Here is a 26,300-nt window from a genome sequence, read left to right as displayed (position 1 = left end):
TCTTTCTCTCTTTCTCTCTTTCTCTCTTTCTTTCTTTCGAGATGGAGTCTTGCTCTGTCGCCCAGGCTAGAGTGCAGTGACGCCATCGCGGCTCACTGCCAGCTCCACTGCCAGCTCCGCCTCCCGGGTTCATGCCATTCTCCTGCCTCAGCCTCCCGAGTAGCTGAAACCACAGGCACCCGCCACCACGCCTGGCTAATTTTTTGTATTTTTAGAAGAGACGGGTTTTCACCGTGTTAGCCAGGATGGTCTCGCTCTCCTGACGTTGTGATCCGTCCGCCTCGGCCTCCCAAAGTGCTGGGATTACAGGCGTGAGCCACCGTGCCGGGCTGGCATTGCATTCTTAAAAGAGAAGCAGTTTGGAAGAGAACGCTGAGACACCCTGGTTAGAAGCTTTTGAGAAGACTAGGTCTTCCTATCTTTCTTTTCTTTTTTTCTTACTAGCTAATGACCTTGGTAAAATATTATTGTATTAATTTATTTTTTATTTTTATTTTTTTCAGACAGAGTTTTGCTCTTGTTGCCCAGGCTGGAGTGCAATGGTGTGATCTTGACTCCTTGCAACCTCCACCTCCCGAGTTCAAGCAATTCTCCTGCCTCAGCCTCCCGAGTAGCTGGGATTACCGGCATGCGCCACCACGCCCGGCTAATTTTGTATTTTAAGTAGAGACAGGGTTTCTCCATGTTGGGCAGGCTGCTCTCGAACTCTCGACCTCAGGTGATCCACCCTCCTTGGCCTCCCAAAGTGCTGGGATTACAGGTGTGAGCCACCGTGCCTGGCACTTAATGTATTGATTTTTGCTGTGCAAAGTGTGGTCCATGGACCAGAAACATCAGCATCACCTGAACTCTTGTTAGAAATGTGTAATTTTCAGTTGTGTAGACTAACACTTCAATGTTTTCCCCCTTCACATTTCTGACAGGCTTGCAGTGAGAATGCTAAAGATCCTGATTAAGATTGCAAATGGTGGTTCAGATTCCCTCTCCCTCTTATGACCTTTAGAAAATTGTATAGTTCCAGGTGCATTTTATTACCATGTATGGAAAAAAAATGGGTCTCCTGCTCAAGGGTGGGGCGGGGGTGGCAGGGAGTGAGTTTCCATTTACTATTCTTCGTAATTTTCTTTAAGAAAGAAATAAACCAAATTCACTAAGAACATTCTCTGGATACTTTATGGTTATATGTTATGCAGAATAAAACCATTAAGTACACTTTATCTTTTTAAACATAATGTGTTAAAATGAATTCATAGTTTCATGAATCCTTTGTCATAACTTCAATGGGATTTCATGTGGAATTGTCTTCCCAAGTTCCCTTTTTGTAATTTTATTTTTGAATATGTTTTGGGAAATACTTTAAGCCTATATATGTCTAAAAATAATAACTGAAGTAGCCCTTTGGGGAAACTTCATAATATTGGTATTGCTATTTTAGTGCATTCATAATTAAATGGGAGAGCAGAAGAGCCATGAGTTTGTGTTTCTTATTATATAAAATCTGCTGATATAATGGAATATGTTATGGCCGCTATATGTTGTAGCAACATAATAGTGTGGTGGTGTTGACAGTAATAGGAAAAGTGTCTTTGCATTATAGGTGACTGTACTCTCAGAAAATAAACCAGAGAGATCAATGAAGCACAGACTTCTTTTTCCATTTTTATTTGAAGAGTTATTCCCCCGGGAAAGTAACGCTTTTAGGTTATTTGTGCTTGGTGTTATAAAAGAAGACTTGATTCGCAATTGGAAGACAAGGGTCAAAAACCAGTTTTGTGGCTGAGCACGATGGCTCACGCCTGTAATCCCAGCAGTTTGGAAGGTAGCCATGAGTGGATCACCTTAGGTCAGGAGATCCAGACCAGCCTGGCCAACATGGTGAAACCTTGTCCTACTAAAAATACAAAAATTAGCCGAGCATGGTGGCGGGTGCCTATAACCCCAGCTACTTGGGAGGCTGAGGCAGGGGAATCGCTTGAACCTGGGAGGTGGAAGTTGCAGTGAATCGAGATCACACCACTGCGCTCCAGCCTGGGTGAAAGAGCAAAACTCCATCTCAAGCAAAACCAACAACAACAGCAGCAGCAACAACAGCAACAACAACAAAACAGTTTTGTTACTATGCTGGCTTAGGCCAAGTCACTTCCTCCCATGAGGCAGAAAAGGAGCTTTAGGAGATGCTCTTCAAGGTCTCTTTGTATTATAGAATTTAAAACGCTTGGGCCGGGCGCGGTGGCTCAAGCCTGTAATCCCAGCACTTTGGGAGGCCGAGGCGGGTGGATCACGAGGTCAGGAGATCGAGACCATCCTGGCTAACATGGTGAAACCCCGTCTCTACTAAAAAAAATACAAAAAAATAGCCGGGCGAGGTGGCGGGCGCCTGTAGTCCCAGCTACTCGGAGGCTGAGGCGGGAGAATAGCGTGAACCCAGGAGGCGGAGCTTGCAGTGAGCCGAGATCGCACCACTGCACTCCAGCCTGGGCGACACAGCGAGACTCCGTCTCAAAAAAAAAAAAAAAAAAAAAAAAAAAAAAAAAAAAAAAAAAAAAAACGCTTCAGGCAAAATTGAGGGAATACGATAAGAAATCAGAGAAGAATCCTCATTTTTGATTCAAGTAAATCCTAAAATGAGATTAACTACCAGATGATGAAATTTCAGCAGAAAATGAGTGAATTATATAAGTGCAAAAATTAGTGTGAGTTTATAATGAAGGTATGAAGTGAGATATTCAACAGTCCAGACATGAGGAAATGGTGTAATGGATGAGTATTTCAAGTGAAAGCTATGACTGATTGTAATGCCAAACTATCTTGCAGCAGCTGATACTATTGTTAGAAATGCTTGTTCCCCACTGCTGTAAAGAAATAGCACTTGAACATAAATTTAATTTCCTCAAAAAGGCCATTTTTTTACTTTCTGCAGAAAGGGTACACTCACCAGCAGTTTTGCCACGAGATTACACCAAACAAAGGAGACAGGGTCATTTATAACCTGACACATCCACCCTACTGCTGTGCCCGGTTTCCATTGGCTGGAACGGGACCTCATATTCTGTATTTGTCCCGATTGGCTAGCAACTTAGAACTTTTTAAAAGCATCAAAGTCAGAGGAGAGCAAAGGAAGGAGGAAGTAACTTGTGGAATGCTGAGAAAGGTAAAAACAGCTTCAAATAAGTAAGAGGCACAGGCTATGACCTAATGCTTGCTTGGACCAGTATAAGCATGCCAGGGCAAATATTTAGGCTAAATTGTGGGAGCTAAGAACATAAAGTACATTGATTTCTTTATTACGGCTAGCACATATTTAAGAATATTAGTACAGGTCTTTGAATACATTTTGCTTCTTAGAGGAAGTTCTATTTATTCCTGATTAGATGGGGAGGAAAGTCTTTGAAGAGGAACCTCTACTTTAGTTTTTACACGATTAAGATGTAATAATGATTTATTGCATTTATATGGAGAATTACAGTTTATAACTTTTTTCACATGTATTGCAACATTTATTTATCACTGAAAGGGTTTAAGTGGTAGATAAAACGTAATGAAATTGTGTTTGTGTGTGTGTGTACACACACCTATATTTGTTGGGTGATAAATAGCTGTTTAAAATAAATCTAAAAATACATTTTCCTTAAGGGAACTGCCAGTACTCTTTAAAGTCTGTGATAGCTTTAAAAATGTAATTACCACTTATAGCTGAAGAGGCATATATAAAGCATATTACCATTTAAAGAAAACAAGCCCATTGCATTTCCTTATTTATCCATTGACCATTTTTTTTTTTGTTTGTTTGTTTGTTTGTTTGTCATCCATTGACATAGTGAGTGTGAGTAGCAATGCCACTTTTGGTAAAACATGTAATTGATGGAATTACTCTGCATTTATTATGAATGTTATGGAAAAATAGCTTGAAAATTTTTCACTAAAATTTTGTTTTGAAACTTGTTGAAAAGAATATTCAAGTGTGTTTTTCATATTGATCAGCAATAATAGCTCTTTGATGTTTGCCAGTGTTTGTAACTCTTGTTTTCCCAATCTCTTCAAACAAGTAGGAATGTTACCTGTGAGATTACTACAGTGCCAGCAAGACCTGGAATTTACAGCAAAGTCATGAGTAACCGTGTTCTTTATAAGTAACATTAATAGAAATAAATGCAATTCTAGAATAAATATTGCACAACATATTTTTGGTAAGAAATAGTCCTGATGCTCCTCCTTAATCTAGGTTGGGGGAGACATTCAGAGATACTGTTGGAGGTAGAAGAAAGTGCACTGGACTAAGAATTAAGAAAACTGTGTTCTAACCCTAAGTCAGTCACTTACTCACTGAGCATCAACATCTTTATCTGTAAATATGAATGCTATTAACACTGTCCAATTCATAGGAAAGAACTATGAGGAACAAGTAATACACACACACACACATACACACACACAAAATGCTTCAAACTATAGTACACTATAGAAATTCATCGAGGCTAGGAAGAAACTGCATCAACTAACGAGCAAAATAACCAGTTAATATCATAATGGCAGGATCAAGTTCACACATAACAATCTTAACCTTAAATGTAAATGGACTAAATGCTCCAATTAAAAGACACAGACTGGCAAACTGGATAAAGAGTCAAGACCCATCAGTCTGCTGTATTCAGGAGACCCATCTCACACGCAGAGACATACATAGGCTCAAAATAAAGAGATGGAGGAAGATTTACCAAGCAAATGGAGAACAAAAAAAAAGCAGGGGTTGCAATACTAGTCTCTGATAAAACAGACTTTAAACCATCAAAGATCAAAAGAGACAAAGAAGGCCATTACATAATGGTAAAGGGATCAATTCAACAGGAAGAGCTAACTATCCTAAATATATATGCACCCAATACAGGAGCACCCAGATTCATAAAGCAAGTCCTTAGAGACTTACAAAGAGACTTAGACTCCCATACAATAATAATGGGAGACTTCAACACTCCACTGTCAACATTAGACAGATCAACGAGACAGAAAGTTAACAAGGATGTCCAGGAATTGAACTCATCTCTGCAGCAAGCAGACCTAATAGACATCTATAGAACTCTCCACCCCAAATCAACAGAATATACATTCTTCTCAGCACCACATCGTACTTACTCCAAAATTGACCATATAATTGGAAGTAAAGCACTCCTCAGCAAATGTACAAGAACAGAAATTATAACAAACTGTCTCTCAGACCACAGTGCAATCAAACTAGAACTCAGGACTAAGAAACTCAATCAAAACCGCTCAACTACATGGAAACTGAACAACCTGCTCCTGAATGACTACTGGGTACATAACGAAATGAAGGCAGAAATAAAGATGTTCTTTGAAACCAATGAGAACAAAGATACAACATACCAGAATCTCTGGGACATTTAGAGGGAAATTTATAGCACTAAATGCCCACAAGAGAAAGCAGGAAAGATCTAAAATTGACACTCTAACATCGCAATTAAAAGAACTAGAGAAGCAAGAGCAAACACATTCCAAAGCTAGCAGAAGGCAAGAAATAACTAAGATCAGAGCAGAACTGAAGGAGATAGAGACACAAAAAACCCTCCAAAAAATCAATGAATCCAGGAGTTGGTTTTTTGAAAAGATCAACAAAATTGACCGACCGCTAGCAAGACTAATAAAGAAGAAAAGAGAGAAGAATCAAATCGACGCAATAAAAAATGATAAAGGGGATATCACCACCGACCCCACAGAAATACAAACTACCATCAGAGAATACTATAAACACCTCTACACAAATAAACTGGAAAATCTAGAAGAAATGGATAATTTCCTGGACACTTACACTCTTCCAGGACTAAACCAGGAAGAAGTTGAATCCCTGAATAGATCAATAGCAGGCTCTGAAATTGAGGCAATAATTAATAGCCTACCAACCAAAAAAAGTCCAGGACCAGATGGATTCACAGCTGAATTCTACCAGAGGTACAAGGAGGAGTTGGTACCATTCCTTCTGAAACTATTCCAATCAATAGAAAAAGAGGGAATCCTCCCTAACTCATTTTATGAGGCCAACATCATCCTGATACCAAAGCCTGGCAGAGACACAACAAAAAAAGAGAATTTTAGACCAATATCCCTGATGAACATCGATGCAAAAATCCTCAATAAAATACTGGCAAACCGGATTCAGCAACACATCAAAAAGCTTATCCACCATGATCAAGTGGGCTTCATCCCTGGGATGCAAGGCTGGTTCAACATTCGCAAATCAATAAACATAATCCAGCATATAAACATAACCAAAGACAAGAACCACATGATTATCTCAATAGATGCAGAAAAGGCTTTTGACAAAATTCAACAGCCCTTCATGCTAAAAACACTCAATAAATTCGGTATTGATGGAACGTACCTCAAAATAATAAGAGTTATTTATGACAAACCCACAGCCAATATCATATTGAATGGGCAAAAACTGGAAAAATTCCCTTTGAAAACTGGCACAAGACAGGGATGCCCTCTCTCACCACTCCTATTCAACATAGTGTTGGAAGTTCTGGCTAGGGCAATGAGGCAAGAGAAAGAAATCAAGGGCATTCAGTTAGGAAAAGAAGAAGTCAAATTGTCCCTCTTTGCAGATGACATGATTGTATATTTAGAAAACCCCATTGTCTCAGCCCAAAATCTCCTTAAGCTGATAAGCAACTTCAGCAAAGTCTCAGGATACAAAATTAATGTGCAAAAATCACAAGCATTCTTATACACCAGTAACAGACAAACAGAGAGCCAAATCATGAATGAACTTCCATTCACAATTGCTTCAAAGAGAATCAAATACCTAGGAATCCAACTTACAAGGGATGTAAAGGACCTCTTCAAGGAGAACTACAAACCACTGCTCAGTGAAATAAAAGAGGACACAAACAAATGGAAGAACATACCATGCTCATGGATAGGAAGAATCAATATCGTGAAAATGGCCATACTGCCCAAGGTAATTTATAGATTCAATGCCATCCCCATCAAGCTACCAATGAGTTTCTTCACAGAATTGGAAAAAACTGCTTTAAAGTTCATATGGAACCAAAAAAGAGCCCGCATCTCCAAGACAATCCTAAGTCAAAAGAACAAAGCTGGAGGCATCACGCTACCTGACTTCAAACTATACTACAAGGCTACAGTAACCAAAACAGCATGGTACTGGTACCAAAACAGAGATATAGACGAATGGAACAGAACAGAGTCCTCAGAAATAATACCACACATCTACAGCCATCTGATCTTTGACAAACCTGAGAGAAACAAGAAATGGGGAAAGGATTCCCTATTTAATAAATGGTGCTGGGAAAATTGGCTAGCCATAAGTAGAAAGCTGAAACTGGATCCTTTCCTTACTCCTTATACGAAAATTAATTCAAGATGGATTAGAGACTTAAATGTTAGACCTAATACCTTAAAAATCCTAGAGGAAAACCTAGGTAGTACCATTCAGGACATAGGCATGGGCAAAGACTTCATGTCTAAAACACCAAAAGCAATGGCAGCAAAAGCCAAAATTGACAAATGGGATGTCATTAAACTAAAGAGCTTCTGCACAGCAAAAGAAACTACCATCAGAGTGAACAGGCAACCTACAGAATGGGAGAAAATTTTTGCAATCTACTCATCTGACAAAGGGCTAATATCCAGAACCTACAAAGAACTCAAACAAATTTACAAGAAAAAAACAAACAACCCCATCAAAAAGTGGGCAAAGGATATGAACAGACATTTCTCAAAAGAAGACATTCATACAGCCAACAGACACATGAAAAAATGCTCGTCATCACTGGCCATCAGAGAAATGCAAATCAAAACCACAATGAGATACCATCTCACACCAGTTAGAATGGCGATCATTAAAAAGTCAGGAAACAACAGGTGCTGGAGAGGATGTGGAGACATAGGAACACTTTTACACTGTTGGTGGGATTGTAAACTAGTTCAACCATTATGGAAAACAGTATGGCGATTCCTCAAGGATCTAGAACTAGATGTACCATATGACCCAGCCATCCCATTACTGGGTATATACCCAAAGGATTATAAATCATGCTGCTATAAAGACACATGCACACGTATGTTTATTGCAGCACTATTCACAATAGCAAAGACTTGGAATCAACCCAAATGTCCATCAGTGACAGACTGGATTAAGAAAATGTGGCACATATACACCATGGAATACTATGCAGCCATAAAAAAGGATGAGTTTATGTCCTTTGTAGGGACATGGATGCAGCTGGAGACCATCATTCTTAGCAAACTATCGCAAGAACAGAAAACCAAACACCGCATGTTCTCACTCATAGGTGGGAACTGAACAATGAGATCACTTGGACTCAGGAAGGGGAACATCACACACTGGGGCCTATCATGGGGAGGGGGGGAGGGGGGAGGGATTGCATTGGGAGTTATACCTGATGTAAATGACGAGTTGATGGGTGCAGCACACCAACATGGCACAAGTATACATATGTAACAAACCTGCACGTTATGCACATGTACCCTACAACTTAAAGTATAATAATAATAATAATAATAAAAAATTATACTCACGGTATAGAAAAGATTATAATTTATTAGTAGCCATTAATTGTATGCTACCTATAGTAATGAGAGCTTCGGTGTAGAATGAGACATGATGGAGGATATTTTTTAAATTCCAGCTCAGCCCAAAGTAGTTGTGCAGGCTTGAGCAAATGGATTCACTCAACCGGACCCATATTCCTTATCTGAAAAATGAGCCAATTGGATCAGAAAGGTAAATTTCAAATTGTTTCAATTGTGAAACAATATATTCAAATGATGCCTCAATGAAGAAGCTTATTACTTAACACAGATAAAACCAAAACTGTTCTGGTTAAATCAGAGTTATAGGGTTTAGGTCATTGCCATTGATTTCTGACTCTACCTGCCTCCACAGTCCCTGAGAACCCTTTGAAACTATTGGACTTAATTTCTTGACCTTCATTCAGGTCTGTAATATTCATTTCTGATTCATGCCATCATCATATAAAATCTTGCATTTAACTCTACAGATATGATTGAATTATTAAGGAATGAAACGTCAACATAACTACTATATCTTTACACCATGAAAATCTCTACGTTTGATTTTTTATGAGAAATATCATTTTGCAACGTATGTTTTCACTTTGCAAAAACCCACCTTGAGGACAGTTTTTCTTCTTGATGGATCAATCTACTTTAAGAGGTGGAAGAAAAGTCAGATTTTCTTTATGTAGCAGTTGATCACATAGAACGGAGTGCTGTCTGGTTGGGTATCTAGTAAGTAAATGAATTACTTGTATTTTTTATTCTGGATTAAAACCAATATTCCTAATTCCATTTGTTATTACAATTGGTAATTTAGAGCCAAAATTGTTGGCACTAGAATTCTGCATCCACAGCTTAATTGCTATGTGATTATAGGAAAATTATTGAACCTCTCTGGGCCTCAGTTTCCCCATCTGTAGAATTGCTGTAAGATTATTGAGTATTAAGTGAGATAACACATTCAAGGCTCCTTGACCCACAGGAGATGATGCATTAGTGTTCAGCTGCTCTCCCCTCTACTTATCATTGAAAATACAAGTACATTTCACTATTTGGTGTTAGAATAAGCATTTTGTAATTAACCTTTTCTCTGTGCTTTTGGGGAAGATGGTATCAAAAATGATTTGATGTGTAGTCCCCAAATTCTATTTGATCTATGTTACTATCTTTCTCTGTAAGAAAACCTGTTTATAACACTACCAAGTCAAATATAGCCTGAATTGAGATTTTTCCTCTTTCCTCATTCTACTTTTATTTGAAAGAAGACTTGAATTACAAGTGAAGGGACAGTACCCCACACAGATCTTGGTAGTGAAAAGGAGCTCAAAGACCTTCATATAATCCAGAACTTGGTGAAATCAGTCCTTCCCTAATTGGAAATATTCTCTATTAAAATTGGATAATCTGCATGATTATGAATATTCTTCCTTGACATGAGTCCCAGAGAGATCTATCTTTTTTTATCATAAAAATACGTAGGGAAAATTGAAAAGCATTAGAATATTGAATTAAAATATTTCCTTTTCTCAATGTAACATTATGCCAATATATATTACATTTATTCTGTTTCTTAGAGCACAAAAGAATATTATGTCTGAGGCAGAAAGACCTATAATGATTGCAAGAAAATTTAAATTACATTTTCATATATCTACAGTGTCATATGACAAAATGAAAAATGTGAATAATATAGTTAGTTCTCAGAAAGATGGCCATTAGAATCCATCTTATTTTATTAGGATATATCAATGTCATTGGGAGCTGGCTATTATTTTCTCAAAATGCTAAATGATCACATGACTTTATGTTGAAATATCCATGGATGGTTTAAGCAATCTAAAGTGTGATATGGCTACAATGCCTCTTTAATGCAACTACTTTTTAATTTAATTAATATCACGTAAGGGTGTTAAAGTTTCACTGTTATTGGATCCTTGAGGGATGAGACAGTGTCTTCTTCATGTTTTGTAAATCATGTTAATAGATATTTGATGATGACTTTTATATGTTAAAGGTAGTACAGCAAAAGTATTCATTAATACACATGGAGGAAAGATCTTTGATCCAACAACTGTGACATGTTAAGACTTCTTTCATTCTAAGACAAGAGTGTAGGTCACATAAATGGGAAAAAAATCAAGATACAACAGGATTTGAGTAGTAACCAAACAGTTCTAATTTAGAATAATAGATTGTTTTATTATAAAATAGTTCAGACACACAGAACACTGCAGTAAGTTTTATAACCCCCCATGTATACTACTCGAAATAAGCAAAAGTACTAATATGTTGCATATTTACTTCAAATGGCTTTCTTAAAGATTAAAATATTTCAGAGTGGGTGCAGTGGCTCACGCCTGTAATACCAGCACTTTGGGACGCTGAGGCAGGCTGATCACAAGGTCAGGAGTTTGAGACCAGCCTGGCCAATATGGTGAAATCCCATGTCTACTAAAAATACAAAAATTAGCTGGGTATGGTGGTGGGTGCCTGTAGTCCCAGCTACTTGGGAGGCTGAGGCAGGAGAATTGCTTGAACCCAGGAGGCAGAGGTTGCAGTGAGCCAAGATCATGCCACTGCACTCCAGCCTGGGTGACAGAGTGAGACTCTGTCTCAAAAAAAAAAAAAAAGAATAAAGCATTTTACATATATTTAAATGTTTTCTTTTTAGATCTCCTTTTTATGCCTTCCTTGAAGCAACCATTAGCTTGAAGTTGGCATATATAATTCAATTCCATGCTTTTATAATTTCTTTATGTACATATACATCTATAATCAATATATTGTTTTGTTCATTCAAAATGTACATAAATGGTATATCCTATTGCTCATATAATTTTCTTTTATGTCCACTGTGTTATTTAATGTTTCTATTTAGCATACTTATTCCTTTTCCTTTTCCCTTTTCCATAGATTTCTAGGATTTGGAGTTGTCTTTACTTTTTCCAGTTCTACTTTTTTCTTCTTCACATTGATTTGGAAGTTATGTCTTTGTATTGGTAAGGGTCCAATACACAGAGCAATGCACAGATGACACACTTCAAAGGCGTTATTGAAAAGAGTTGAACAAAAAGACTGCATACAAAGATGTGGGCAGGGTTAACAAAAACAAGACATCATGGATAATCCTGAACATCTTTCTACAGACTCTAAGAGGCAAAAATAAGCTATTACTACCCCCGGGTCTGATGGGCAAGATGAGGCAGCCATTTATAGGGTGAAACAACTGCAAAAGCTGTAGGAGGGGCCCATTCAGTAGGAGATGTAACCTTTAACAGAGTAACAGAGCTGTGGACAAACTAAGAACCTGGAGGATAAGAAAGCCCAGTTGATACAGTCTTTAGAGATTAGCCTCTAGATGCATAGATCAGGGCAAGGAAGAGTTAAGACCAAGCAAATGGTACTGAGTCCTATATCTATTTCTGGTCCTATAATGGCCACCCTTAACATTTTTAACATACGTGCTTAAACTCTAAAGCTAATCAATGTTTCTTACTCCTCAAGCCTTTAGAAAGATTAAATCCAAACTCTGAAATTCTATTTTTCATTCCATGTAAATCTAACATTTTATCTTGTTATTCACCTTTCCAAACTTTTCATTGCTATTACTATTATTCATTGTCAATATTTATTTACATTTAGCAATATGTTGTAACAGATTCCTTTGCTTTTTTTTCCTACTTCTTCCTTAAGTTTCAATTTTCTTTATAAACGTAGAATTGTTATTTTATTTTTTTCCTGTTGAGGCCTCGCATGCCCATAAAGTGGGGCTACTCCTCTTGGTGCACTTCTGCATTAACTGCTTCAGGATTCCCGAGTTCAAGTCTTGTGCTAATTCTTACCTTTGTCCTTTTGCTATGCAATGGTTGGTGCATTTTTGTGTTTCATTATAGCAGTCATTAATGTTTTCACCCAAATTGATTTGTGGGTGGGAGTAGGGCAGAGTAGGACAGGGAAGATTGCTTGCTTTGTGTCTGGGAATACGTTTCCTATGAAAATACATTTCCCACTTAGTTCCACTTTTAATAGTAGACGTTGTTTGATAGACTTTATTCAGGCATCTCAGTTCTAGCTCCTTAGCCACACACAGGCCTGAGGCTTCTTCCAAGTTCATATCCCTCCTGCTCACTCTTTTGCTTTGAGGTCCAGTTTTATTTTTGTTGCTGGAGATTTCCCTTTCTTGCTTTTAGACTTCGGTATATCCTTTTTAAAAAGCCAAATGCATGTCATTGAGTATTTCTGTGTTTGAATCCAGAGGAGGTGTTTTCTGTGTCAGCACAGTTGACCATAATGATAGAAATTTACTAGTGGATTATTTCTAGCTGTATAAAACAATGAAGAGTATTTCTGCTTTGTGGGTTTTTTGTTGTTGTGGTTGTTGTTTTCCTACTGCTATTTTTCATCCACTTTTCTTATTTCTTTACTCAGATGTTTTGATCTCTTGACCTCACTTGGCTTATTTTTCTTTCTACTCTCTTCTTTTACTTGATTCAGATGATTATTTTTTCACGTTATAGAAAAATGGAAAGCTAATGTCCCGCTTATTATGGTTTCAGTTCTATTTTAAACTTTATATTTTTTAGTTGTCTCCAAAATCTCAGTTGTCTTTTTGTTATCTCCATACATTGGATGTCTCCTCTACACTGTGAAAGTTCTTCAATTAGTCACAAGTCACCATCTCTCCCTATACTTATGCCTACATCTTGTCACTTGCTGAGTTCATTTGCTCCTCAGCTTGCTGCATTTGGGTTGTTGCCTGGAAACAACTTCTGGGCATTTTTTTCTCTAGATATCCAGAATGGCAAAACTGAAACACCAAATAAAACTGCCATAAGGTTATTTTTTTCATGAAAATATTTTTTTACTCTAATATATTCAGTTGATTTTATCCAATTTCCAGGAAAAAAGTAGACCTTATTTTGGGGATTAAAAAATAATAAGAAAACATAAATTATGAATACAAGCTTATCTGGCTGCAGGTTGGTTTTACTTTATATCTGAACCCGGGAAGCCCGTATGACATTGCCAGTGTAGTTGTAGGAGAAAATCAGCATTCAGGTCTCATTGTTTATATTGGACAGCCTTAAGAGGAGATGTTTGAAAATTATTAGGTCTACATGTTCAGTTTTGCAAGAAAAACTTCCTACTTCTTCTTATAGCTCAACTTTTCTTTCTCTTTGTTTTTATTTTTGTTTTTCTAACATCGTGTGTATCTTATTCAAAACGGTATGTGTTAAAAACTTATATAAAGGCTTCAAGGCTCATAAAGAAAGACAACATCTCTCTCTTCACATGTCAAAACCCTGTTCTTCTGGATTTTACTTTCCTATTTCTAAATAATGTGCATATGCTTCCAGTAAGGTTTTTTTTTTTTTTTTTTCAATTTTAGATATTAGCTGTTTTATATACGATGGAAAGTGTAGATTTAGCCACTACCACACCACCCTCACATACTCTCAGTTACCCTTTCCACACCATCCAAACACTATTAGAATTTTTGGTTTATTAAGTAGTCAGTGTCTTTATACAAATTATTCACAAAACAGTCATACACATATATCTTACCTGCTATGAGGCTTTGTTTGCCTAGACTAGATAATTGCCTTGATTCTTCACTTGATTACTCTTTAATATAAAGTCATATATTCTTCCTTAAACTGCCCTGTATAACTGTAAAATCTTTCTTCAAGGAGATCACTATTCTATCATTTTTTGTTTGTTTTTTCTCTTCTTGGAACTGTCTGTCCTGTTCTTACAGCTTTCTGGACTGATGTACATTGAAATATTTTTATTTCCATCTAACCCCATCTTAAGAATCCCCTTCACAATTCTCCTTATTTGAATTTCCTGTAGTTATTTTGTTTCATGTTGGTCAGTTTCTTCTGAGAAGAATGTCCAAACACCTGCCTAGGGTATGCATATCAGAGTTCTCACAGTCTAGAAGGGATAAAAAGAACTGATTTTCAACTGATCTTCAGAACTGATGCAGGATCACTTCTGTCACACTCCATTGATTAAAGAAAATCACAGGGCCAGCCCAGAGTCAAGGTGAAGGAACTACACAGGAGTCTGAATGCTAACAATAATGACGTTCTGGTGGTTACTTTGGTGACAGACTACTTCAGTAAACACATTTCAGACCTGCTTACTTAACTAAGGGGCTTTGGATTTCCATCTTCTAACATGTTGTTAACCTGTCTTCTATGCTGTTTTCTATTTCCTCATTCCTTTTTCTTCTTTCCTCCCTTCTTTCCTTCCTCCCTCCCTCCCTCCCTCCCTCTTTCCCTCCTTCCTTCCTTCCTTCCTTCCTTCCTTCCTTCCTTCCTTCCTTCCTTCCTTCCTTCCTTCCTTCCTTCCTTCCTTCTTTCTTTCTTTCTTTCTTTTTTTGAGACGGAGTTTTGCTCTTGTTGCCCAGGCTGGAGTGCAATGGTGCGATCTCGGCTCACTGCAACCTCTGCCTCCCAGGTTCAAGCAATTCTCCTGCCTCAGCCTCCCGAGTAGGTAGGATTACAGGCATGCACCACCACACCCGACTAATTTTGTATTTAGTAGAGATGGGGTTTCTCCATGTTGGTCAGGCTGATCTTGAACTCCCAATCTCAGGTGATCTGCCTGCCTTGGCCTCCCAAAGTGCTGAGATTGCAGATGTGAGCCACCACGCCTGGCCAACTCCCTTTTCTTTCTTTTAGTGTCATTTTATTGAGGATTGTAGGAGTTGTAGTAAATATGTATATTTCATTCACCAATTTTTAACCAAACCTCTCCCACCCATTAAAAAAATTTCCTTCAATTACTTTCCTAATTCAACAGCACTTACCTGAAACTTGTATGGTAAGATGTCACAAATAACCACAGCCACAAATAACTGTGCCTGACTCTCACTAGATTGTTACTCTCATCGGTTTTTAGTCTAGGGTAGTTTTATGGTTATATTATGACATCGAAATATTTATTAAATCATATTTTTTCAAAATTTGAAAAAAATTTAGTGGTGAATTAGGCATCTGAAGTGAAACGATGTTTCTTGGCTTTGATTTTGTTTATATTTTCTATAGACAACAGAATGAAGAAATGTATGATAGGATGAACCCCATTTGGGTGGAGCAGGACTCAAAGAGGAAACTGACATTCAAGTCTATTGCATGCGATCTGAGAAGGCGCCCCCTTTAGTTATAGGAAGACAGTGGAATATAAGTAAAAAGAGTAAGAGGTTTAACTTTAGACTTCTCAGATTACAATCTGACAGGTAGCACATGTTAGCAATATGACTCTGAGCACTTTTATCTTTCTGATTCCAAGTACTTTGTACCTAAAATTGAGATATTTGAGAGAACTGAAGTCATATATATTAAATGAGATCTAACATGTGAAAATAATAATTCAAAGCATAAATGTTCTGGAATACTTTATTCTGAAATGCATAAAAATTAATCCCAAGATAATACTTAAACATGTATGCAATTAGTTTTTAGTAGGATATTCATTGAAAAGTTTATAATGGCAAAAGGGTAAAGCAACCAAAAGGTTAATTAATAAGGGATTTCTTACGTAAGTTATGATCCATTCATACAATGAAGTACTATATTAATTTTCAAAAGAATTAGTTAGATTTGTCCTTTGAGGCAAATAGGACAGTGGTTAAGTATATAAATTCAAAAGCTCAGCTACCTGGGTTTACGTTCTGGTGAACTACCCACCAACTGCATGATTGGTGCTTCCGTTTTATCTTCTATAAAGTATGGAAAGCAGTAGTTACCAGTTCATTGGGGAAAGCACTCAGAACATTGATTGGCATATAGTAAGTGCTATATAAATATTTTCTATTATTATTTATTGAGCATTGATTTTCACATACTAACTATATATGTTGCATTTTTAGAAATCCTTTGGCCGTTTGTTCTGATTGAATTATTTAAAATCGTGTCACATTTCTTAACATGCTTTATGTGTCAGTTGATGTTCAATAAGGCACAAGAATTTGACAAGAGGTAGACAATAGGAAACATGTCCTGGGAACCATTAAATGGCTCCTTATTCAAAAATAACATTGACTCCATAAATATTTTCTTAGAGCATATGTTCAGTAATACATCTGACCTTTGGAAAGAAAAAAACAGATTTATGCAGAAGGCACATTGCCAACATAGAATAAATTCATGGGTAGGTTGCTTGGTTTTGTATTACCATTACGAAATATAAGAAAATATGAAGTCTGACCCACAGCTAGGAAAGGGTAAATGTTTATTTCTATGTTCTTAGAAGGGTAATTTAATGGCCCTAGGACTCTGACCTATAAATGCTATAGACACACAATGACACTGAATACCAAACATTATATTTCCCTTAAGGCCCAGGTTTATGGTTTCCAAAAATATTACCTGATTTTATCTTCACAACAACCAACAATGCTATGACTTAATTAGGATGGCTGGTTTATCCCCTTTTTATAGGGAGGGGAATGGGCACCACTAACTAAAATCTCTTGTGTTGAAGAACATATTCTATTAAAAAGTGGAACTGAGACTTCAGTCTTGATTTGCGGAATTCAAGTCCAGTGGTATTTCCACTATACCATTCAGTTCTTTACCCATTCAATTAAAATCACAAACGTTGTAAAGACTTGTCTTAAGTGGAACTCAAAGAAGTAGAAGGCCACCCTTGTCCCTTACACTATGTGAATTTCATTAGGGAGACAACATGCAAGATGGCCAAAATGGAGGGTATCATATGTAAACATGAAAGTGATTATTTTGAGCTTGTGATTGTCCTTAAAGAATGAATGGAGGAGAATGATTGTATTATGAGCCTTGGGGGCAATTGTGAAGGTTGAGAAGAGGTGGCCAGCAGCAGTAGCATGAGCAAAGGTCTGGATCACATGATAAACTTGCCCCTGTTGAGAGGGACAGGAGGAGCGGAAACAAAAAAATGATGAGAGGACTTGAAGATTAGAAAGATGAGGTCTGTGATGTACAGCTGTATGGAGCTGACTGAGGCACTGGCCATGACTTTCTACGCAGCAGGGAATCACCAGAGCTATTAGGTAGAGAAATGAAATGGGGAAAGCTTGGCATAAGGTAAACTGGAATGAGCTAAACTAAAGGAGGAAGAACTAAGAAGAAAACTGACACTCCAATTGTAACTACACTGCACAAGAAATATTTAAGCAATAAACCCACAGTAGGGCAGGCAGCATTTTCCCATAGAAAGGTCATTTGTTTTTTCCACCCTCATTTCTGTTACCTTTGATGGAGGAAAGGTTCAACAGTAGAAGCCGAGAAATAAATATAGAGCAAATAATTTCTGAGTGTTACAGTGAATTAGCTTTCAAGTTGCACTTTCTCTCTAAGATGTTTTCCCCATTTAAAATCACTAATGTCTACAAACCTCCACTTACATCACAAAAGTAATATATGAAACATTCATGAACAGTTTGTTGAAGGTAATGATGACTTAAATTCACACTGAAGGCTGAGTGCGGTGGCTCACGCCTGTAATCCCAGCATTTTGGGACGCCGAGGCAGGTGGATCACCTGAGGTCAGGAGTTCAAGACCAGCCTGGCCAACATGGTGAAACCCCGTCTCCACTAAAAATATAAAAATTAGCCGGGAGTGGTGGTGTGCACCTGTAGTCCCAACTACTTGAGAGGCTGAGGCCAGAGAATCGCTTGACCCCGGAAGGTAGAAGCTGCAGTGAGCCGAGATTACACCACTGCACTCCAGCCTGGGTGACAGAGTGAGACTCTGCCTCAGAAAAAAAAAAAGAAAAAGAAAAAGAAAAAAAAAAACCACACACTGAAGGTTAGCCACACTTCAGAGTTTTAAGAATTTGTGTGCACTTGGGTTAAAAAGCATTGAACTTACTGGCTCAGAAATAGCTAAAATAATAGACAATTGACATTTGTGTAGTTGAGGCAAAAGGTCTCTGTACTTAAATTTTAGACAGTGACACTGAGGGAACTCTCCTGTTTAAATGTCATCCCTGGCACATGGATATATGTAGATTGGTGTGCATCCATGAGCGATGTAAATAGAAGGGATTCTTATCAAAATTTCAAAGAAAAAGTTGAGACTAAGACAAATGGGAGAGAATACACCTCCATTTTCCCATTGCCTTCCATAACAGTGGTTAATATTTAACACACGATTCACACTGTAGTTATTCTTGTGTAGTGGTTAATGATAGTAATGATTATTTTCTCTCTACATACATATGCATTGCATATTTTTATGTATATCCTGTATGCTAAGTTTAGTTATCCTCAATTTACATTACACTGCCTCCCGTCCTGATTCAGTGCCAAGATTGAATATTGTAAGTAAATATTTCTCCCTAAAAGAAGAGCATCCAAAGAGGAACTAGTTTGGGGGCCCATTATGAGGGAAGCTTGGAGATGACTGATGACAGCAGCAATGTAGAAAAGTTAAAGTCTCGCGAAAGACGGATCAGCAGGTCTAAGAAAATGCCTGCATATAATAGTCAGGTGGAAGGAGTCACTCGGATGAAAGTTCAGCAAAAAAGCCAGATAGACCTGGAGAATGATAATGTTCCTTTAAGTGACAGCAATGGCTGGTTGGACTACACATTTTGGAGGCTAAACCTATGACCTCATGTTTCATATTTTAGATTTGAAACAATGATGAGATATCTAGGTAGAGTGGCCTGCAGACAGTTAGTATATGAGGTTAGAGCCTTAGATAAGTGGTAAGAAAAGAGAAATAACAACTTAAGAGCTATCAGCGTAAACTTTAGTGAAAGCTGTTATCAGCGGGGGAAAATGAAAATAAAAAGCAGAAGGCTAAGTTCACCCACAGTGAGAAGAAAAAGAACAATAAGACAGTAGAGGAGTAACTGTAGATATGGACACAAGGTGTCCGGGCGTGGTGACTCATGCCTGTAATCCCAGCACTTTGGGAGGCTGAGACAGGTGGATCACGGGGTCAGGAGTTCAAGACCAGCCTGGCCAAGATGGTGAAATCCTGTCTCTACTAAAAATACAAAAATTAGCCAGGCATGGTGGCAGGTGCCTGTAATCCCAGCTACTCGGGAGGCTGAGACAGGAGAATTGCTTGAATCCGGGAGGCAGAGGTTGCAGTGAGGCAAGATTGTGCCACTGCACTCTAGATTGGGTGACAGAGCAAGACTTGGTCTTGGGGGATTAAAAAAAGAAAAAAAAAGATATGGACACAAGGCAAGATTGCCATGTTTAACAAAAAGACGGAACACCCAGGTACATTTGAATTTCAGATAAACAAGAAATGCTTTTTTAGTATAGGTATGTCCCAGATATTGCATGGAACATATTTACTCTGAAACAAATCTGTTATTTACCTGAAATTCAAATTGAACTGTTTAAGTGGACCTTCTGTATTTCATCTGGCAAATCATATCATTTTGACATGATAACATGACAAAAGCTGCAGAGGTGTAAAAGGGTCATGAGAAACATTTATGAATTAGCACATTAGAAGGCATCCATTGTTGCAACTTCCTAGTAATTAATGCCATGTCACACGTAGTGTCTACTCACCATGGGAATGTCTTGTCAAGCAATGAATTTCTTGTCTGCCTCTTTTCAAGTAAAGACGTGGCTTTTTTTTTTTTTTTTTTTTTTTTTTTTCTATATCTTGACTTGTGTTATTTTAACTGAGATCTTTTGGCTAGTTATTTCCTTTTTCCCTGCCATTCTCCTTCATTCTGATTTATTTAAGGGTTCATTCAACAAATATTTATTGAAATGTACTATGTGTCTAACATTAACTAAAGTGCTGGGGATAAAATTGTGGTCCAGATAAACAAATTTTGTTACATCTTGGAAACTATAGGTCTGAGGATGAAAAAGACTTGTTAAACAAATAATCATAAAAATCCAGTGTAACATGGTAGCTGAGACAAATACTACAAAGAACGTATCTTGTAATAAGGAGATGATTTCCCGAAGAAGAGGTGACGGATCTGAGGTGTGAAGTATAATTACACAAAGGGAAGGAGGTGGTATCTCAGGCCTATGGGCCAGTACATGCAGAGTTCTGTGATGAAAGAAAACATAGTTGACTAAAAGAATGTCAGTGTAATCACAGCACGAGAGTAAGGGTGAGTTTGATGTGGCAAAGAGGGTGGAGTCAGAACATAAAAAACGTATTAAAAAGTTTTGTTTATCCTTAACCTAATAGCATTGCAAAGTTTTAAGGAAGGAAGTAATATGTTCCACACTTTTTAAAAGATCACCCTGGCTTTTGGAAGAAGATGAATTGGAGGGGAACCAGAACAGGTGCCAGCAATGCAGTTAAGAATGTATAGCAACAATGTAGTTGAGCTATGGTGGCAGCTTTGACTAATGAAGCAGTAGTGAGTAAGAGGAGAGGTGGGTGGATCCCATTTGTAGGTAAAATACATAAGAATTATGATGATTGGAGATGAGAATGAGGTTGGTAGAAGCAACAATGAGAACTCCTGGATTTCTGGCTTATATAGCAAGATGGACAGTGGTGCTCTTAATGAGAGAGTAAACAGTGGGGGAAAAATGAAATCCTTTTGGGTAGGAAGTTTATTAGCTCAATTTTAGACATTTTGGTCCTGAGGTGCCTTTGAAACGTTGAAGAAATTTCAGGTAAACAATTGGAAACACAGAGCTGATACTTAGAAAAGAGGTCTACATGGAAGATGAAAACTTTGGAACCATCTGTATATAGGTGTTGATTTAAGCCATGAGTGTGGGTGACTTCACCTGGGAATGATGAAATAAGTGAGCTTAGAACCAAGTCATGAGGTACTCCAGTATTTATTGACCAGGTTGAAGAGTATTCATTTGAAATAAAAATGGAGAAAAAAAAAAGAGAAGGAGAAAAAAGGATAATGCATCATGTTAGCCAAGAAAGGAATGTGTCTCCCAAAAAACAGGTGTGGCCAATGACATGAAAAGTTGTTGCAGTAAAGTAAGATGAGAACTGCAAAGTGCCCGTTAGCTTTTAGCAACATGGAAGTCATGAATTTAGTTGTAATGTTGCTGAAAGTCTTAGGGAGTCAAATAGAAATGAATGAGAGGTTAGGAAATGCAGAAAGATCATGAGTGCAGAGAAATCTTTGAAGAGATTTGGTTAGGACAGGAGGAGAGATAGAAATAACCAGAAAAAGTGTGAGGTTACATGATATATTTTTAATTTTTTGGTGGGGGAGGGACTAGGTCTCCCTCTGTCATCCAGGCTGGAGTGGAGTGGCGCAGTCTCTACTCATGGCAACCTTCACCCCCCAGTCCCAAGCAATTCTCCCACCTCAGCCTGCTGAGTAGCTGGGGCTACAGGAGTGCACTACCACATTCAGCTAATTTTTGAATGTTTTTGTAGAGACAGGGTTTCGTCATGTTAGCCAGGCTGGTCTTGAACTCCTGGGCTCAAGCGATCCTCTTGCCTCAGGCTCCAAAAGTGCTGGCATTACAGGTGTGAGCCACTGTGCGCAGCCTCTTCTTTTTTGTTTATTGTTTATTGTGTGTGTGTGTGTGTGTGTTTTAATAGTGGAGACTTAAGCATGACTAAATCTAATGGAAGGATCTGTGTGAAAAAAAGTGATTGAATATGCAAAAGAGAGAAGGATAATTACTACCATAAGCAGGAGTTCCTGAAAAGGATGGGGCCTTAGGATAGATGAATGTTGTCCATAGACAGGAGTGGCTCCTCTTATGTGAATGGTTATAGAAATAGATTATAGATTAGATATGAGAATAAATTTGGTAACAGAGAATATATCACATCTATCTGGTGGCTTTTATCTTCTATGTAAAGTAAAAAGTAAGGTCCTCTGCAAGAGGGAGAAGGATAGGTGGTAGAGGAGTTGATTAATTGAGTAGTTTGGAGGATTTCTGAAATAGACATTTGGGGAGAGTGGAAATGTTGATTAAAAGGATGTAATAGGCTAGATAGGCCATATTGAGGGCAAATGACAGTTAATGTTTATGAATTTGTAGTGGAAGCAATTTGTATTTTTGAGTGTAATATGGTGTCCAATAATGTACTAACAAACATTTTTTAACAAGGGTCCCAACTTGAGCCTAAAACATGCTTGCATTGGGAATCATTAATGTCTGCAGGGCTAGCTGGGGAGACTCCCAGATGTTAAGTGCTAGCACATTCTGCTGTCACAGCATGCAAAGTAAAACGAATAAAATAATTACATAGAATTGCAATGCTTGCATTAGTTCAACCTACTAGTAGTGACGGCACTAGAGCTGATAACGCTTATGTACCATCCGTTCAGGAGCTAGGAGAAAATGATGAATCTAACCTGGATATTTCTGGAGTGCAAGTTTAGGAAAACTTTTTTTGGCAAATAAGAGAAAGCAGAAATATGTTGCGGAGGCAGAAGAGCCTTATTGAAATTTCAAATCAGAAAATTCTAAAAATGATGCAGTGATGGATTCAAATATGGTAGTTGTCATGTGTTTACCTGATCTCTCCTATAACAGCGGTTTTTCCTATCATTCTCTCTCTTGTGGTTTTCATTAATTCCCAGGGATAATCTCTGTTCTTTCCTCCACTCAACTGTCCATCAATGCTTTTGGAGAGTCAGTCATCATTAAAGTGCCTGCCTCAAAGAGTTATTCATGATGAATGTAATCAAACATCCTGCCTTTAAACTCTGTACTACAAAGGCATATAAGAAAAAAGGTGATGCTAGGTGTGTCTTTGTACAACATACTTTCTAGGTTCTTAAAGAGTAGGAGGACACACAGAAAAAGTCCCAAATAAAGGACATATGCTTTCAGGATCACATAGGTGATATGTGGGGTTACATTTACTAATTGTAAAAATAATTTTGGTTTTACCATTCCCAATAAAATGCCCACGATGCTACTTTTCCTGTGCTCCTGTAAATTGGAAACGATAACATTTGCCTGGATCCTCTCAGAGCTGTATAAAATTCTCTTGAGATAATGGCAGAATAGGCTGTAAAACAGCAAGTGAATAGGAGTATTGCCTATATGATAATTCAAATTTTCTTTAATTCCACAGCTATTTTATGCACTTGGATTTGAAGGCAGCTGTGAATTGTGTTGTGCTTTTCCTCATTCAGTTTCTAATTTTATTCTGGAAAGAATTTCCTCTCAAATCCACTCATCATGTACTCAGTGCCCACCATGCACTAGGCACTGTGTGTGTGCTAAATGCTGGGGATTTAGTGGCAAAAACAGCAAACACAGTTCCTGTCCTCATGGAGCTTGTAATCAGGTCATGTAAGTACCTCCCTCCCCAATTATACAAAGATACCTTAGAAAAATATTCATTTAAGCTTTTGAATGCCCTGACTTATAATAGCAACAATGTTGGGAACCTTGTAATAGTAGCTTTAGACTCTGTGTTTACTTGACTATTTCCATACCTTAGGTCCTTCTCTTAAGGTATTATTAAGTTTGTTACCATTATTGTTAGTATATGTAGCAGCATTGCTGATACCTGCTTAATGATCATTCCTTAGGTTGGTAAAATGTGTAATAACTGTAGGCTGTCATGAGCCAAGATTAAAGGGGCATAAACGGAGTTACCATTTGCATGGTGGTTTACATTTCTGAGAGGAGGTGTGTTTTATTTGCTTTAGCTTAGGAGCACTGGCGGAACGTGGGGTTTGATTTGTACTGATATATACAGATATCCTGATTTTATTTATTTTGTTTTGCATAAAACATGGTTTTACAGCATCAACACAATAGTTGCTAAGAAACCACATCGTTCCTCCTTCCCTAAGATTTTATTGCAAGGGATATAAAAGTATGCTGTTATAGAAAGCATTTCATTTATATAGATATTCTTCCTATTATGTCAACAGGATGCATTGTTTTTATTCTAAGGCTTGTCTACAAAAGTGGAGACTGAAAGTGACGATTTCTTTCAAAGTAAAAGCAGAAACGTTGACACAAATGAGCCACTTGCGTTAATTTATTTATCAAAATCACCAATTAATTGCTGAAGTTTCTACTTTATTGCCTGGCTACACTCGGGGAAGTATTCAGGCTTACCAATAATATATTGATAGGGCAATCTTATGCAATTTGTCAAATTGTCTCTTTGAGGATAACTGTCAATTGAAGGCACATTTGCATACACATTTTAACAGATGTATTTAGCTGAGTACCCAAGGGTACTCTGCTTTTCTTTTCTTTGTTTTGTTAGAAAAATACTCTCCCTATGTTCCTCATATGTACTGAAAAAGAAAAAAAAAAAACAATAGAGGGAAAATTTGAGTGGATATTTTTCATTTCAGTTTCTGCATCATTCTGGTTCCAGTTTTTCAGACTTCACAATTTTAAGTGCTAGAATAAAGAATTCACAGCTTGTGTTTTCAAGGAATTCACAATTCAGTAAGTAAAAAACATGTAAAAGGATGATTGCAGGGGTGCGATTGTCAGAGACATTTGAACCAGAGCAACTCCATCTCAAATAGTGGCTGGGTGAAATAAGGCAGAGGAGACCTGCTGGACTGTATTCCCAGAAGGTGAAGGCATTCTAAGTCACAGGATGAGATAAGAGGTCAGCACAAGATACAGGTCATAAAGACCTTGCTGATAAAACAGGTTGCAGTAAAGAAGCTGGCCAAATCCCACTAAAACCAAGACGGTGATGAGAGTGACCTCTCGTTGTCCTCACTACTACACTCCTACCAGGACCATGACAGTTGCAAATGCCATGGCTATGTCAGGATGTTACCCTATATAGTCTTAAAAGGGGAGGCATGAATAATCCACCCCTTGTTTAGCATATAATCAAGAAATAACCCTAAAAATGGGCAACCAGCAGCCCTTGGGGCTGTTCCTCAGGGCTGCCTATGGAGTAGCCATTTTTTATTCCTTTACATTCTTAATAAACTTGCTTTCACTTGACTCTCTAGACTCACCTCAAATTCTTTCTCCCTCAAAACCCAAGAACCTCTCTTGGGTCTGGATAGGGACCCCTTTCCAGTAACAGGATGACTACTATAATAGACAGTACTGCCGTGAAAGTATAAAGGCAGTAACAAGCAAATCTACTTAGTCAGGGAAAAGAGTTAGGAAAGGCTTCAGGCAGCAGAGTGTACTAGAAATAAATGGCACACATGGAGGACATCTATGAACAGGCCCATATCCTCAGGCAAACACATTGATATTCTGGATAACATAGAGTTCAAAATCAATATATACATACACGTATGCTTGTGCATTTTTATATATACATATACATGCACATGCACAGTTCTATGCATACATCTAATCCTATACTGCTTATGTAGGTTAAATACTAGAAGCTCTCAAAACCAAGTAAAAATTGGACAAGGACCATACAATCTGTATGGGGCCCCAAAAAAGGAAATAGAAAATCACTTTGTAAGGGCATTTTTGTAACCTAGGGCACAGAAGCTCAATGAGGAAAACAAAAACAAACCAACTCTAACCTGAGGATTAGGCCCAGATAAAATAATTGTAAATCATGTGATCAAACTAGCAATAATAGAAAGAGCCAGCAAATATAACAAATTACAAATCTAACACCCCAAGAAATTCAGATAACAAAGATCCGGGAAAGACTATAAAATACGTATGTTTAAAATGGTGGAAAAGGTAAAAGACAATCTAAAAGTGATAATGAATGAACTGGAGAGTAATTGTTTAAAAAAGAACATACAAAAAAATCAATAGATAAAATGGAAAAACTAATATGAATACAGATAATTTGATCAATCTAATAAGTGAACTTGATTAGCG

Source organism: Papio anubis, chromosome X (genome assembly GCF_008728515.1).
Source record: "Papio anubis isolate 15944 chromosome X, Panubis1.0, whole genome shotgun sequence".
NCBI classification, from domain to species: domain Eukaryota; kingdom Metazoa; phylum Chordata; class Mammalia; order Primates; family Cercopithecidae; genus Papio; species Papio anubis.
Note: the sequence above shows the minus strand (reverse complement) of the source record.